Raw genomic sequence first — 15,369 nt, 5'->3', positions numbered from 1 at the left:
TGCGCAACACATAGGGCTGGAAATTTTATAATTGGTCTGGAACTATCTGACAGTAATTTGAAACAGGGAACAAGATTTTGTCACATGAATCATTGAGCCAGGAATGCAACGATTTAAAAGCTGACAAAATGAATAAACATATCTGGAACAGAGTTCATGCAGACAATTATATGCTACGTCTATTGCCAATGAAGTTTATCACCCCATGTTATAGCATTTGTTTCGTATAAAAGCCAAATAAATGGGACAATTAGTTGTTATGAATTAACTTTACCTCTGTGACATATTACGCAACTAAAGGTGACTATGTTAATCAAATAATCAATTACAGTAATTAACCTAATGTCCTTATTCATACACAATTTAATTACGTATTGGGGTACAATATATAATATACATATACACGGAACAATTTCTTATTTTGTCAATTTAATCATGACCCAAGTCATACAAATCGAACATGTGAAAATGAAAGTAGTGACTAACTTTATGATCAAGGGTATAAATACTCAATTGTATCTATTCATCCTAATAGTATAACAATAAATCCTGTGTATTTACTGAGGATATTAGATACATTCGGATCTACGACCATAGACATATAATCAATCAAGGAAAGTATATTAGATTGAATTAAAATGTGCTATCACTAAAACAAAATTTTCCGTTATCCACGTTAGCCTAAACCTGGGAGAAATATAGATCTGTTCTGTTCTGAAGACGCCGTCATGATTAGTTGGCGCCAGTCTAGACTGTCCAATCAACGTGAATATACAAACCGTGATGTTACTTGACCAGTTGATGACACCTGTCAAACTCAAAGTGCCCCTGGTCCTCCACCAAAAATGTGTAATACTTTAGCGCACTTGATTGTTTAATTTGCTGTTATATCACTGTTAGGCTGAGTGATGAGAGAATACATTTTGTTGTTTTGTTAACGATCGTTTCCATTTTCAACGTGGTAACTGTATAAGTGACTAACTTTTTTATCATGATGAAATGAAACATATTAAAATAATCAGAGGGACTGACGATCGCATATTTTGCATAAATGTCATGCTCGCATTAATTTCATGATTTACTGAAGATAGATTTGAACATTTCTGAGCAACGATCATGTTTGAGTAAGGGAAGTAATCTTGTCTCCGCTTGCAATTGGATTCAATCGGGCGTGCAGTTCCGAGATCGTAGCTTGACTGTTCGGTACGGCCGAAAGGCGGCATCCATGTTTTTCACGCCCCGCTGATCACGGGGCCTCATTTGTCTGGATGCGCATGAAACACGGGTGTCAAAACGAATATATTTACCAATTATATGTACGGTCAATTAGCCAGTTCAAGAGACAATACCCTGGTTCTACCACCTTTAGGTGTAATTACGTCGCATGCCCCTGGATACGCGGTTCGTCTGATCTCCCGTCATAAAACCACGATGTTTATTTACCTGGAGCCTCAGACAGCGCCGACTTCCTGTGTACATGTACGTACATGGCAATAAATGGTTTGACAGTTGTTTGACGGAATCAGTCAATAATTATTGACTCAGTGATGTAATTAAAATTTGTCACTATTCACAACTCCTATTTTAATTTTTCTATTGTTCAGCTGTATCAGTTTTATATGTATAAAAAAAATGTCTCTAGTATTTATAAACCAAACCTAAAAACTTTATATAAGAACAATTTTGTTTTTAAAACGTAAGTTTTCTATTAAAACAGGCATGCAAGTAAGATTTCAGCCGTAATATTACTTTAGTTACTCCACAGATTACACATCTTATATGCTGCAAACGCAGCAAATGTAATGCTACTACGTCACAGCTGCCTCGGTAATTAAGGGCTGGAATGTTTTTGTGAAGGCAGTTAGAGCAGACGAATTCCCCCCCTCGCTGTATAATGACGGTCGCTAACCATATATATGTATTTTTCGTGTTTTTGGCTTGATTTGATTGTCCTTTGGTGAAAACAAATGTTCAATTGTGAAAGCAAACCCTTTTCCCCTGAACGTTAAAAGACAGGAGACTTTGTTTTTGCCTGAAATATCAACGTTGAAGTAATTTATATATTCAGAATAATATGGACAATGGTAAAATTCATATATATATATAATTAGGCGGTCTGTGCACATGTGGTGAAACTGATACCTCATTGATTTGATAATCGGGACTTGGAAATCATAGTCTGTCATTGATTTTAAAATAAACTAATGTCCAAAAGAAACAATACCAGATAGCCTGTTTAAACTCTTTATCCACGTATAATGATATTTTCCATCTTTTTCGATCAGAAATGAATTGATTCTGGGAATATGTTCTGGAGCGGAGCTTATCCTGTGTACAACAGTTCCTTTAGAATGTCCGAAAACATTTATAGCTAAATCATTTTGCTTTTCCACCTTATCAATTTGTGATATTGGTGTAGGTTCGTCTATACCATCGAAGTTGAGTCCATCGTTTTGGGGATAGCTAGATGGTCTATTTGCAATTTTAGAATCTACAGGGAACAATGCAGATCTTATCATCATTCTTAAACAGTCATCGGATTTATTTTTTACGTTAATTATGGTTTTTTTCTTCTTATAATACGGGGGTAAATCTATATAAGATCCACCTTTGAAGGGCATATAATTTGCTATATCTAAATATAAACTATCGATTTTATCCACACCCCAACCCCAACCTCTATTAGTCCAGCGTTCTAAAGTTTCCTGTATCCTCTGAATTGATGTATCTAATGATGCGTTTATAGTATCGGATTCGGTTATAACGTCTTGATTGCTACGGAAATATGGTTCGGTATATTCGGTGCTATCGTCTGTGTTACTTTTATTCAATAACATTTTAATCATCAGCTGGTATTTTATACTATGTTTATTTTTTTGTTTATTTTTTTATATTTTTGCCATAGCCTTCAACTCTCTGACAAAAACCATTGTGGTTGAATGGTATATGCAAAATGAGACAAATGTCTAATTGGTTGTTTTTCATATATTTAAATACATATTCTCCCCAACCTATTCCTCTCATTGATGTAATCTCTCTTCCGAACATAAATAATCTGGTTCTTGACCCTATCAGCACTGTGTTCCTTACATAAACAATAATGACCTTTGACCCCTATCCCGCATACAGAACACATATAGTTTATGTTTCCGCGCCTAATGTAATAATTGTGTATACCGCAGTAAATTTCAACACAGCGTCGGTTACATAGAGTCTTCTTACCCATGAGTGTAAATTTGCAATGATTCATGGTTTATACATCTATCATATCATTTTTCTAAATGCAAATCTCATCTACACTATTGATTAGCTGTCACTCTGACTCCCCTAACTAGGTCATGGTTTATGCATAGCCACAGCTGTCACTCTGGCTTATGCGTAGTTATGGTATAGCTGAAAATCAATACAGCAGTCAATCCCATTATCACAAATGTGACCTCGCGGTTCTTTTGACGTTTATGAGACCAACAATGAGTCAGTTTTATACAGCTCTGACGGTGTATAGAACTGACTCATTATTGGTCTCATCAACGTTTTTCCCATAAACGAGGAAGTATTCGTGCATGGCAGATTCGACATCCTTAAACGTTTGAATTGAATGTCCTTCCTTACACATTTCTTCATGAATAAAATCTAATCTCTTCATTCTCTGCCGCGAATATTGTGACTGGGCTGCTTGGAGTTGTTCCATTGCTTCGTTATGTCGTTTACGCTCCTCTTCAACTTCTTTAGCGTTTGATAATTACTCCCTGAAAAAGCTAGAGCATTAACAATAGCTCCACCGACCATCATTGCAATTGTTGCCATATGTTTAATAATATAAAATATTCAAATGTTTATATGAATATAATATATTCAAATGTTTAATTACTTCAATTTGTCTTCCGGGATAAGCCCTTGTTTGATGAGCATATCCTTCATTGCCATAGATATTCCAATATCCAGAATCATCATACCAATATCATAACTATTAAAATCTAGGATGGGAGGTGTGGCTTTAGTAATCAGTTTAGCTATACGGGCATAGCCAATGGCCAAGCCAGTGACCACCGCTGAATGATACGTTGCGTTTACCAATATTTTACCGTCTGTAACTGGAGTAGTCATGCTTCTTATAGCATTATATGGGGGTTAACCTCTACTTGAACTTGTTGTTGCATTGGGGGTGACGTTTTCTCTTCTCCGGTCTTATAAAAGAACCATACAGCCGCTATACCAGCAACTCCTACTAGTGCCAATGTTTTAATCGGATTAATATTTGAATTATTTATTAATTTCGCTTTGCGCGCCAGTCCTCCCTTCCTCCCAGCTGCTATTTTCAAAGGATTCTTTGTCACTCTGGCTTGTTTTTTTGTTTGTGGTGCAATCGCTTGTGGTGGTTCCTCATTCACTAGTTGTTCCTCGTACACATGTTGTTGCGTTTCCGCAATCTGTTGTGCAGTCTTGTTCACAATCTGTTGAGTCTCCATTATTTATTTGAACTTCGTTCTTTATATTATTAAGTGGGCACGTATGTTTAAATTGACAATACTGTTATTAAAGCTGTGGTGAGTGGAGCTAAGAAAATTCCTTATCTATGATAAAACTCACAGCCCACTGAGCTTATAGCGTGTTCGATGAATGGGTCTTTCTCGAAAGATTCGCATTAATACATGCGATGTTCTGCGGGGATAGGGAGAAACGTACTAGCTACGACTGTATATAGTTGTAATAAAAAAACTGACCCTATCGTTTTAGTCATGGTAGCTCTCAGTCTAGACTCTAACGCGCATACAGTTTTTTAATCTCTTCGTCGGTCATGTTATCAATTTTTTCGATGATATAATGTTATCTAAAGACTTATCTACATTTTGATCTGCATCAGATTCTTTGAGCATTTCTTCGATGAGTTCGTCGCATTCCATAATGTAATACCTAAGGAGATATTTAAGTCTAACATAATATAATATGGCATATCCAATACATATAATAATGAACTGTTGCGAAAGGATGATGATTTCGAGCCACATTATGTCATATTAACCGCTAATGTTCAATTTTGCTACATTTTGCTACATTTTTGCCATATTCTTGCTATATTTGCTATAATTTTGCTATAATTTTCCTAAGCAATTGCATAAGCAGCTGGTTGATCGGTTTTTAATACGAGTTTACAGTGCTTTGTTGCCTATAACAGTTTTCTGACTTTATCTCGTTCGAGCTTGGTATAAATAACATCATTTTCGCGTAAACATTCCTCGAATGAATCTCGATCTTTGCAATGAAACAGGGCTACCCATTTGGTCTGCTGTCTGAGATCTTTCAGGACAGAGTTGTATTTTTGAGTAAGTACCCAAACGCTATGCTGAGTATGCCGACCGGAGAATGCTAAATACAAAAGCATATTTTTCTTTTTGTGTGTGTTCTTTCCTCGCGCTGCAGTCGTCTATTATGAAAAGGGTTGATTCTCCTTTGTATTTTTCGTGACATACTCGTAAACAGTCTTGTAAACGATCGCCCGGATCGACTCTGTGTACCCCGTCGTCATTCATTACCCAATCTCTCAATAAGTATGTTTTATTAACGCTTATAGTTGGGCACAGAATAATAATATGATCGAAAACGTCCCTATAATGACTTTGTAAAATATCTAGAATAAAAGCTGTTTTTTCCGCAGCCCAATTGCCCACATATGAGCACAGTGCAGATCTTTAGGTAAAAGATTATTAATAGATTGCTTGCACGAATCTCCCATTCTGTATATTAAGTTGCGCATCCATAATCACGTACAAATATATGTTTAATTTACCAGCCGATTCCTGGAGCTTCGTTTTCTGTATGGTGACACCCTTGCTAGCATTTTCTATCTCCTCCCACTGCCGTGTAGTTGGTCATCGTCCGTTGTTCGCATGTCGAGCCATAGCGCGTACTTCTTGGTGAGGTATTCACCCATCGATACACTCCCAAGAGACAGATCTTTCACGAACGTGAATGTTTTATAGAAGGAAGTTTTTTAATCTCATCCCACTGGTGATACGCTAGCATTCCTTGGCTATATAGTTGATTAGGAACGCCCTCGATAGTCAATTCTACTTTCGTAATCTTGGGATTGTAGAACTTTTCGGTATTTCTTTTAAATGCATCAGAGGTGTCCTCAAACAACATTAAAATACCCTTCAACAACCTCGTGGGGACGTTTAGATTGATATTCAACATCATATCATTTTGTCCCTCGTGATCTTTCGATGTCGCAGCACGCGATCGTACAAAATGGCTAAACTTCCTGTATAATGGTTACGAATTTGTCTGGCTAATTCGGGATCCGTTATCATATCGTACTCCAGAGAGATATTGTCAATGGAATTGTCAATGGAATAGCTAGCATCTTCACAAACCGATCTGATTACTCTACCGTAGTCATTAAAAGTGAGTTCCTATTCTAACCTATCGCCTAGGGATGCTTGATAAAATGGCATGTGGGAATCTAGTAATTCAAAGTCTAGGGGAATATAGAATCGGTTACCTAATGCGTCGGCAACGGCCTTATCTTTTACGACGGTATCATCACCATTATCAGCGCCCACGCGCAGTCTCAATGTGTTCCGACTGTAAGTTTTCCTGCTCTGTATCCTTTCTCCAGAGATCCATGTAACAATAGTATACATCGCTATCATCGATACTCGAAACCTCATTACCACTAATTTTAATCGCGATTTTCTTAACGATAGCACGATCTATGTTCTGAACGGGCTCCCTGTTTACGTCGGTAGAAGTCAAACTAATGGTGGCCTCGGACGGACTCGAAGAAATCTTGGGTACCTACTACGATAATTCCATGGGCAGTGTACCATCCTCGGAGTTTAGTATTAGGGAATTACGAGGTCTTGACAAGGCAATGCGAACAATGCGGGGAGAACTCATGAATAATACAGCCAAGATATCCGAAATCGACAAGCATATAGCTTACAAGAAAACAAAACTTGGACAGCCGGGTGATGAGTTCAGTAGACGCCGCGTAGCGGAAAGATTGCGTAACTTAGAAGACGAAAGATCGGCCCGCCTCTTGCTCACTTAAGTGTAACACTTAAATGTAACACTCCATATTATAAATAATGGTTGATGCATCAGGCCCTGGAATGCTCAGACAATGTAATACAATTGCGCTTTCCGATCTCAGAGACACATGGAAACGATGGTAAGTTATACGCTTTACACTTACACGATAATGTATACAAGCGGAAAGAAGTTACATTCACGGGTAATCTGGAAGATTTAAGCGATGTCGACGTTAGTAGACTCCTTAAAAACACTTCATACAATATTACTCGCAATGGTGAGAATAAATGGACTATGGTCGAATCAAACATCGAGTGGCTATTGAATATCGTCATTACCCAACCTTATGTGATGATGGGTAAGGGACATAATTTAACTAAGATAATAAATAGTGGCATCGTACTCGCGGCCTATATCCCATCAAAACGAAAAATTGTGTTAGTCTCTCCCCTGCCAGAAGACCCGGTCATATGTTATATAGTCGTCCGGCAGTCCAAAATGTTAGATTAAATTTGGTTGCTGAATTCGATGATATTAAAGTTAACTTGAGTGCAATACCTAATATTTCTACGCTTATTATTGAAGTCTTGTTCGGAGATGCACCGGTAGATGCCTTGAAATATTACCAGGTCTATCGATGGCTCAAGAAACACGAGCGTCAACGTTGCAGTATTATTCATTTCGGAGCATCGCCCGTTGCAACCCTCGAGGGGGTCCAAATTATTCAAAGTGGTAGTATTTCTCTTACTAAGATATTCTTGCCGTATAATATACATTTGATAAGGTTGATGTATACTCTCAAAACATTTAAGCAAGACCAATTAAAGACTATTATATATTCGTAATATTCGTAGTTATATCCAGTGCTCGATGAAGCAATTGAAAAGATGGAAACTGTTGATGGATTTCGATTACATCAAATAAGCGACATAAAACATCGAATAGAGAAGGATAGGGAGTTGAGACTTGGATTGTATAAAAAGTATCGCAGAGCCATGAATGCTCTGGGCGGAGTTGACACCGAGCTTGTAGCAGCTGGCATGGGACTCGGTGTAGCTGGTGTCGGTTTACTATCAACTATAATCGCCACACCTATCGTGCTCGGCATGGAAATAGGCGCCGGAGTCTCAGGACTGGCAGGAATAGCGATAAAATTCATTTCTCGTAGGTTGCAAAAGAAAGCATTAAAACACGATAGTATTCGGATACTCGCTGAAGCAAAGTTGAACAGCATTGAGGATCATATTTCGACAGCAATGGTCGATTGTAAGATATCCGAGGATGAGTTTCGTTTAGTGTTGTCAGAACTCACCAAATACAACGAAATGAAGCAGGAGATTCGATCAAAATCTCATAAGACCAGTGGTATTAGAGAAGACGAGAAAAAAAAGTTCATAGAACAGGGGAGGCAACAAGCGCGTCAATTCTTCCGTGCCAAAACCAGAGAAATGGTTGGAGATTAAAAATAGATTGCTTACTATCGTTTGATCACATTTAGACAAATGCGTACATAAATATATATAATAATGGAGATCGAAAAAGCTATTTAATGGAGAGAATTACCACAAGGTTTTATTATATCAGTGATGTCAAACCAACCAAATACGGTTATCAATTGTTTCTTATCAATTTACAAGAAGAGTGTAGTAATATAGTCTGGTCTCCTAGTAAAATGAACGAAGAACTTAATAAAAATGTTGAATATCGCTTTATTGATAAAAATAATAAAGAATATTTTTATTACCATTTAGGCTCATCTAAAGCAATGATTGGCCCCAGGTGGTGGTGAGCTGGAGCCAATTTAATTTAATCTCATGACTATCATTGAATCGCATCATCATTTTGGCATGAAAAATTCCCCCTGTAGTAGCAGTATAGGTATATAAATCCAGCTCCAGTGGGGTTGCAGAAGAACCATCATTACCTATACTACTCCTTAATGTTTAATTGATCTGGTTTATTTCTCCAAGGGTGGGTTTTACATTGAGTTTGCAGATATCCACGGTGTGAGTTAATCCCCCATCTGCATAACAATCCATGCAACAACAGACGCACTATGTGCAACCATGGGCGATTTCGTATTTCCCACAAAACCTGCCACTCAGAAGAGCATCAAAGAATCATTCTTCGGCATAGCTGGATTCCCTAAAGTACTCGGTGCAGTTGACTGCACACTTGTTCCCATTCTGGCTCCGAAACGTGACAAGGTAGCCTACGTTTGTCGGAAGGGCTACACGCACTGAACATACAGGCAGTATGTGATGGCAACATGAGGTGAGATACATACACACATGGTTCATCTGTCCTTTATTTTTATTCCTCTCGAACAACGCACGACAAAATGTAAACATACGAAAGATGTCCTTGACATTGACGCCATACTGCGCCTCCTAGTTAACGTTTTGGGCGAGATAAATCATGATGCATACCAGTAAAAGTGAATCATCTGAAACAGCCCATCCATGGTGATAAAGTTTTCAATTTAGTGTTTTTGTAAAACAATTGTTTTCAAATGTCCCTTGTTTCCACGTAGTATAAATGTGATTCAATAGTGTTTATTAGAACGCAGATGTCGATCTACACTATATACATCTAAAAACTAAATAAGCCTTATATAAATATACATGTGCATTTTAAATGATTTTGGATTACTGTTGCATTTATATTGGTATAAATTGTTATATCTTTCTCTCAGATTTACAAACTGTGAGTAAGTGGCCTGGCTCTGTCCATCACAACTGATTATGGAAAAACTCTTGGCCAGTACCTTGAAAAGAAGAATATAGATGGATGGCTACTTGGAGACTCTGGGTTAGTAAAACTACAAAATATATACATCATGACATTCCCTCCTATTTGGTAAATACATTAAATACTCGAAAATTGTCAATAATTGATAATATCTTAATGACCTGTCTTGGTGTAGAGTGCTTTATTATTACTTATATTACAGATATGCATACAGACCATGACTGCTGACCCATATGTTCAATCTCAACACTGAAGGTCAGGAAAAATACAATAGATGCCATATCAAGACATGAAACACAATGGAGAGAACATTTGGGTTGTGCAAGTTAAGATTTAGGTAGAGTATTAAGTGGCAACAGTAAGTTGGGTAAGTTATTATTGTAAATGAATTTGATATAAGTGTAATGAAACCATTCAAGCTACATTAACCGGAAAACATTTAATGTTATCATTTAATAGTATCATTGTTGCTCATATTGACAAAGAACGAGATTATTAAGACAAAATTAGTAACTTGAAATTATATATTTAGATTTTTTAGTTGTGGTATTACTTAAATTGCTAAACACGTGCTGAAAATAGAAATGTTCCAAATACACTGGCCAAAAAAAGAAACGCATAACAGAATAATCAGTGTTTCATTACATAATGAAGATACAACAACCAAATTTTACACAGGATGAGGCACATGTTTCTTACAATACAAAAAGTCTTTTAATGTTCTAAGGGATGTCTGTGTCTGTGATGGCACTGTGCCAAAGTCTGTACCGGGTGTTACCACCACGAGCATCGATCACAGCTCTGCACCGCCTGGGCATGGACTGTATGAGTAGTAGAATCTGGCGTTGTGGAATCCTTCTCCACTCATGCATGGTTCAGCTGTTGAAGCGTCTGTGGTTGAGGCTGTCGGCGTCGTACACGTCTGTCAAGCAGATCCCCCAAATGTTCAATGGGGTTTAGATCATTGGAGGGCCATGGCAGCACAGTAACATTGTTGTGGGCAAGATAATCCACTTCTCGGTCGATCTCTTGTAGAGTTGTGGAGTCTGTAGCGCTGCCACAGACGAGAAATGGTACTCTGCCTCACGTTAAAGCGCCTGGCTACTGATGTCTGACTTTCTCCAGCTTTCAGACTCCAATGGCTGTGTTTCTACAGTCTTCATACAGTCTCATGAGGGTCACGTATACAGAACATCGGAGAGTGGTTGGTTGGTTGGTTTCTTGTTTAACGCCGCACTCAGCAATATTCCAGCTATATGACGGCGGTCTGTAAATAATCGAGTCTGGACCAGACAATCCAGTGATTAATGTCATGAGCATCGATCCACGCAATTGGGATTGATGACATGCATCAACAAAGTCAGCGAGCCTGACCACCCGATCCCGTTAGTCGCCTTTTACGACAACCATAGTCACCTTTAACGGCAAGCATGGGTTGCTGAAGACCTATTCTACCACGGAATCTTCACGGGTCTAGAGTGATTCGCAGCAGGACTGCCAAATTTTTATACCCATTGGTATAAATGTTAAGTAGCCGTATTTGCAAGTGCAGTATGCTTACAGCTTTTTCTCCATGCAATTTCTCCCAGTTTGGTTTCAAGATGCTGTATTTTGGCGACAAGTCACCAAATGTTGTGCTCGGGTGCAATAAATTAGCGTAAGGTCAATATTCACAGTTAGCAATGACATTTATATTAAGTTCAAGCCTTCATCTTTAATAACAGTCAAGTTTGAAAAACAGATTTCAACTATTCTTAACTGAAAACTTTGTTTGTTTTGTTTGTTTATTTGTTGTTTAACACCGCACTCAGCAATATTCAAGCTTTATGATGACAGTCTGTAAATAATCGAGTCTGGGCCAGAAAATCCAGTGATTGATAACATGAGCATCGACCTACGCAATTAGGAACCGATGACATGTCTCAACCAAGTCAGCGATCCTGACCACCATTTCCCCTGGGTCGCAATTTACGACAAACTGAGAGCATATAAAGGAATTGAATATTCAATTAAGATAATAAAATACATGTTGTTGTTTTTATGAACAACAGTCATTATTCTTAAAGTTACAATGTATTTTGGAATGAAATGAAAACATTTACCTCTTGAATCCAATCCACCAGCGATTCCCTCAATCTGACAAAGAGTAATCAAACTGACAATCTATGATTTAAGAAATGAAGAAAACAATAATTCATGAAACACGAAACATGTACAATGTTATCTGTGTTTTTGGATAAATATTTCCCCTTTGCCAGTAGAAATGTAGTTAGTTGACGTTACTTTCTAGGTCAGTCTGTCATAAAATTATTCATGATATATCTAAGTGAGGTAAAATATGTGTGTCTCAGTATCATATTCCTGGCCCAATCCATATGTTCATGCATTTGTCAATTAGACTATCAGATATATTCTTGCTATCGTGGTACATATATGTATGTTGTTTTTAAAGAGTAATACCTTCAATCTCAAATGTTTCTGTTTCTGCTGGAGTAGTATTCATTGTTTCACTCATTGTGTTGACAGTGACTGTATCTGTGGAAAAGAAGACACAAATACAGCTTATCATGAAAATTATCTCTGTGTTGATACCATTTGTATCATCCATCAGTGTTAAAAAGCAATTTGCATTTTGTGTGATGTACACAATTACACAAGTTTTATGAACTATCCATGTCAGTATTTAGCATATCCTCAAACATATAGATTTTGTTGAAACATGTTTGATCTATATTTATATATTTTTCCGAAGATCAATGTTGCTATGAATATCTGAGGGGTATCTGTTTTGATGGGACTAATTAAATGGAATATAAACTCGTCATTTGATGAATTTTTTATGTCAGTGAAAATATTATCTATGTATGATGAAGTAATTCTGAGCTATTTCTCTCACATCAATTTATACATAAGGTCACCAACATTTTAACAACTGACCTTGTGTATTCTGTCAATGAAGATATTGCAATTGGTGCTGTATTCATGTCAGGATCTGCCTTCCAAGCATAATCAAGAAAGGAACCATCAACTTGAAATGTAAATGATTTAACATATGATTGGTGACTTATGTCAACTTTCTTAACTGAAAACTTTGTTTGTTTTGTTTGTTTGTTTGTTTGTTGTTTAACACCGCACTCAGCAATATTCAAGCTTTATGATGACAGTCTTTTAATAATCGAGTCTGGGCCAGAAAATCCAGTGATCGATAATATGAGCATCGACCTACGCAATTAGGAACCGATGACATGTCTCAACCAAGTCAGCGATCCTGACCACCATTTCCCCTGGGTCGCAATTTACGACAAACTGAGAGCATATAAAGGAATTGAATATTCAATTAAGATAATAAAATACATGTTGTTGTTTTTATGAACAACAGTCATTATTCTTAAAGTTACAATGTATTTTGGAATGAAATGAAAACATTTACCTCTTGAATCCAATCCACCAGCGATTCCCTCAATCTGACAAAGAGTAATCAAACTGACAATCTATGATTTAAGAAATGAAGAAAACAATAATTCATGAAACACGAAACATGTAAAATGTGTTTTTGAATAAATATTTCCCCTTTGCCAGTAGAAATGTAGTTAGTTGACGTTACTTTCTAGGTCAGTCTGTCATAAAATTATTTATGATATATCTAAGTGGGGTAAAATATGTGTGTCTCAGTATCATATTCCTGGCCCAATCTACATGTTCATGCATTTGTCAATTAGACTATCAGATATATTCTTGCTACCGTGGTACATACCTTCGGTTCAACAGAATTGAGTTGGACCACCTCCACCAGTCCTCGCACTCTTCTTCCTCCTGGCCACCTCCTTCCCTGCTGCAGCCCTCAGGTTCGGATTATATTGATATCAATATCTGATTAGGTTACGGGCGTTGAGTTAGTTACTCAATGCGTTTACAATTATATTTTCAAATATTTTTACTTAGCACTGAGGGTTTTATCAATTTGTTCATTTCAGCTAGTTATGTTCCTCGAGGGTAATGTACAGAAATTGAACTGCTTGGTCAAGAAACACATGGGCATTGACAACTTCCTAGAAAACGTAATCTTGGCAAACGAGTGAGTGAGTGAGTGAGTATGATTTTACGCCGCTTTTGAGTCGGTTCAGGATGTGTACAAGGTGTCAATTGTGTACGGCTGGGTAGTACAGGGTGTCGGTTGTGTACGGGCTGGATGGTACAGGGTGACGGTTGTGTACGGTTGGGTGGTACAGGGTGTCGGTTGTGTACGGATGGATGGTACAGGGTGTCGGTTGTGTACGGCTGTATGGTACAGGGTCTCAGTTGTGTGCGGCTGGGTGTTACAGGGTGTCGGTTGTGTACAGCTGGGTGGTACAGGGTGTCGGTTGTGTACGGCTGGGTGTGGGTAGTACAGGGTGTCAGTTGTGTACGGATGGATGGTACAGGGTGTCAGTTGTGTACGGCTGGGTGGTACAGGGTGTCGGTTGTGAACGGCTGGGTGGTACAGGGTGTCGGTTGTGTACGGCTTGGTGTTACAGGGTGTCGGTTGTGTACGGCTGGGTGGTACAGGGTGTCGGTTGTGTATGGCTGGGTGTGGGTAGTACAGGGTGTCGGTTGTGTACGGCTGGGTGGTACAGGGTGTCGGTTGTGTACGGCTTGGTGTTACAGGGTGTCGGTTGTGTACGGCTTGGTGTGGGTAGTACAGGGTGTCGGTTGTGTACAGCTGGGTGGTACAGGGTGTGGGTTGTGTACGGCTGGGTGGTACAGGGTGTCGGTTGTGTACGGATGGATGGTACAGGGTGTCGGTTGTGTACGGCTGGGTGGTACAGGGTGTCGGTTGTGAACGGCTGGGTGGTACAGGGTGTCGGTTGTGTACGGCTGGGTGGTACAGGGTGTCGGTTGTGAACGGCTGGGTGGTACAGGGTGTCGGTTGTGAACGGCTGGGTGGTACAGGGTGTCGGTTGTGTACGGTTGGGTGGTACAGGGTGTCGGTTGTGTACGGTTGGTTGGTACAGGGTGTCGGTTGTGTACGGTTGGTTGGTACAGGGTGTCGGTTGTGTACGGTTGGTTGGTACAGGGCGTCGGTTGTGTACGGTTGGTTGGTACAGGGTGTCGGTTGTGCACGGCTGGGTGTGGGTGGTACAGGGTGTCAGTTGTGTACAGCTGGATGGTACAGGGTGTCGGTTGTGTACGGCTGGGTGGTACAGGGTGTCGGTTGTGTACAGCTGGGTGGTACAGGGTGTCGGTTGTGTACAGCTGGGTGGTACAGGGTGTGGGTTGTGTACGGCTGGGTGGTACAGGGTGTCGGTTGTGTACGGCTGGGTGGTACAGGGTGTCGGTTGTGTACAGCTGGGTGGTACAGGGTGTCGGTTGTGTACAGCTGGGTGGTACAGGGTGTCGGTTGTGTACGGCTGGGTGTGGGTGGTACAGGAAGTGGGTTGTGTACGGATGGATGGTACAGGGTGTCGGTTGTGTACGGCTGGGTGGTACAGGGTGTCGGTTGAGTACGGCTGGGTGTGGGTGGTACAGGGTGTGGGTTGTGTACGGATGGATGCTACAGGGTGTCGGTTGTGTACGGCTGGGTGGTACAGGGTGTCGGTTGTGTAC

General features: G+C 39.3%; 1 pseudogene; it reads left to right on the top strand.

Moving 5' to 3' along the window:
* The first annotated feature begins 9,101 nt into the window (after nucleotides 1–9,101).
* Nucleotides 9,102–10,148, top strand: LOC139470010 (putative nuclease HARBI1; annotated as a pseudogene).
* The last annotated feature ends 5,221 nt before the right edge of the window (nucleotides 10,149–15,369 follow it).

The sequence above is a fragment of the Haliotis cracherodii genome, unplaced genomic scaffold, assembly GCF_022045235.1.
Source record: "Haliotis cracherodii isolate W230 unplaced genomic scaffold, xgHalCrac1.p SCAF_20, whole genome shotgun sequence".
NCBI lineage: Eukaryota > Metazoa > Mollusca > Gastropoda > Lepetellida > Haliotidae > Haliotis > Haliotis cracherodii.
The sequence above is the reverse complement of the archived record's forward strand: the minus strand, read 5'-3'. Positions and strand labels throughout refer to the sequence as shown.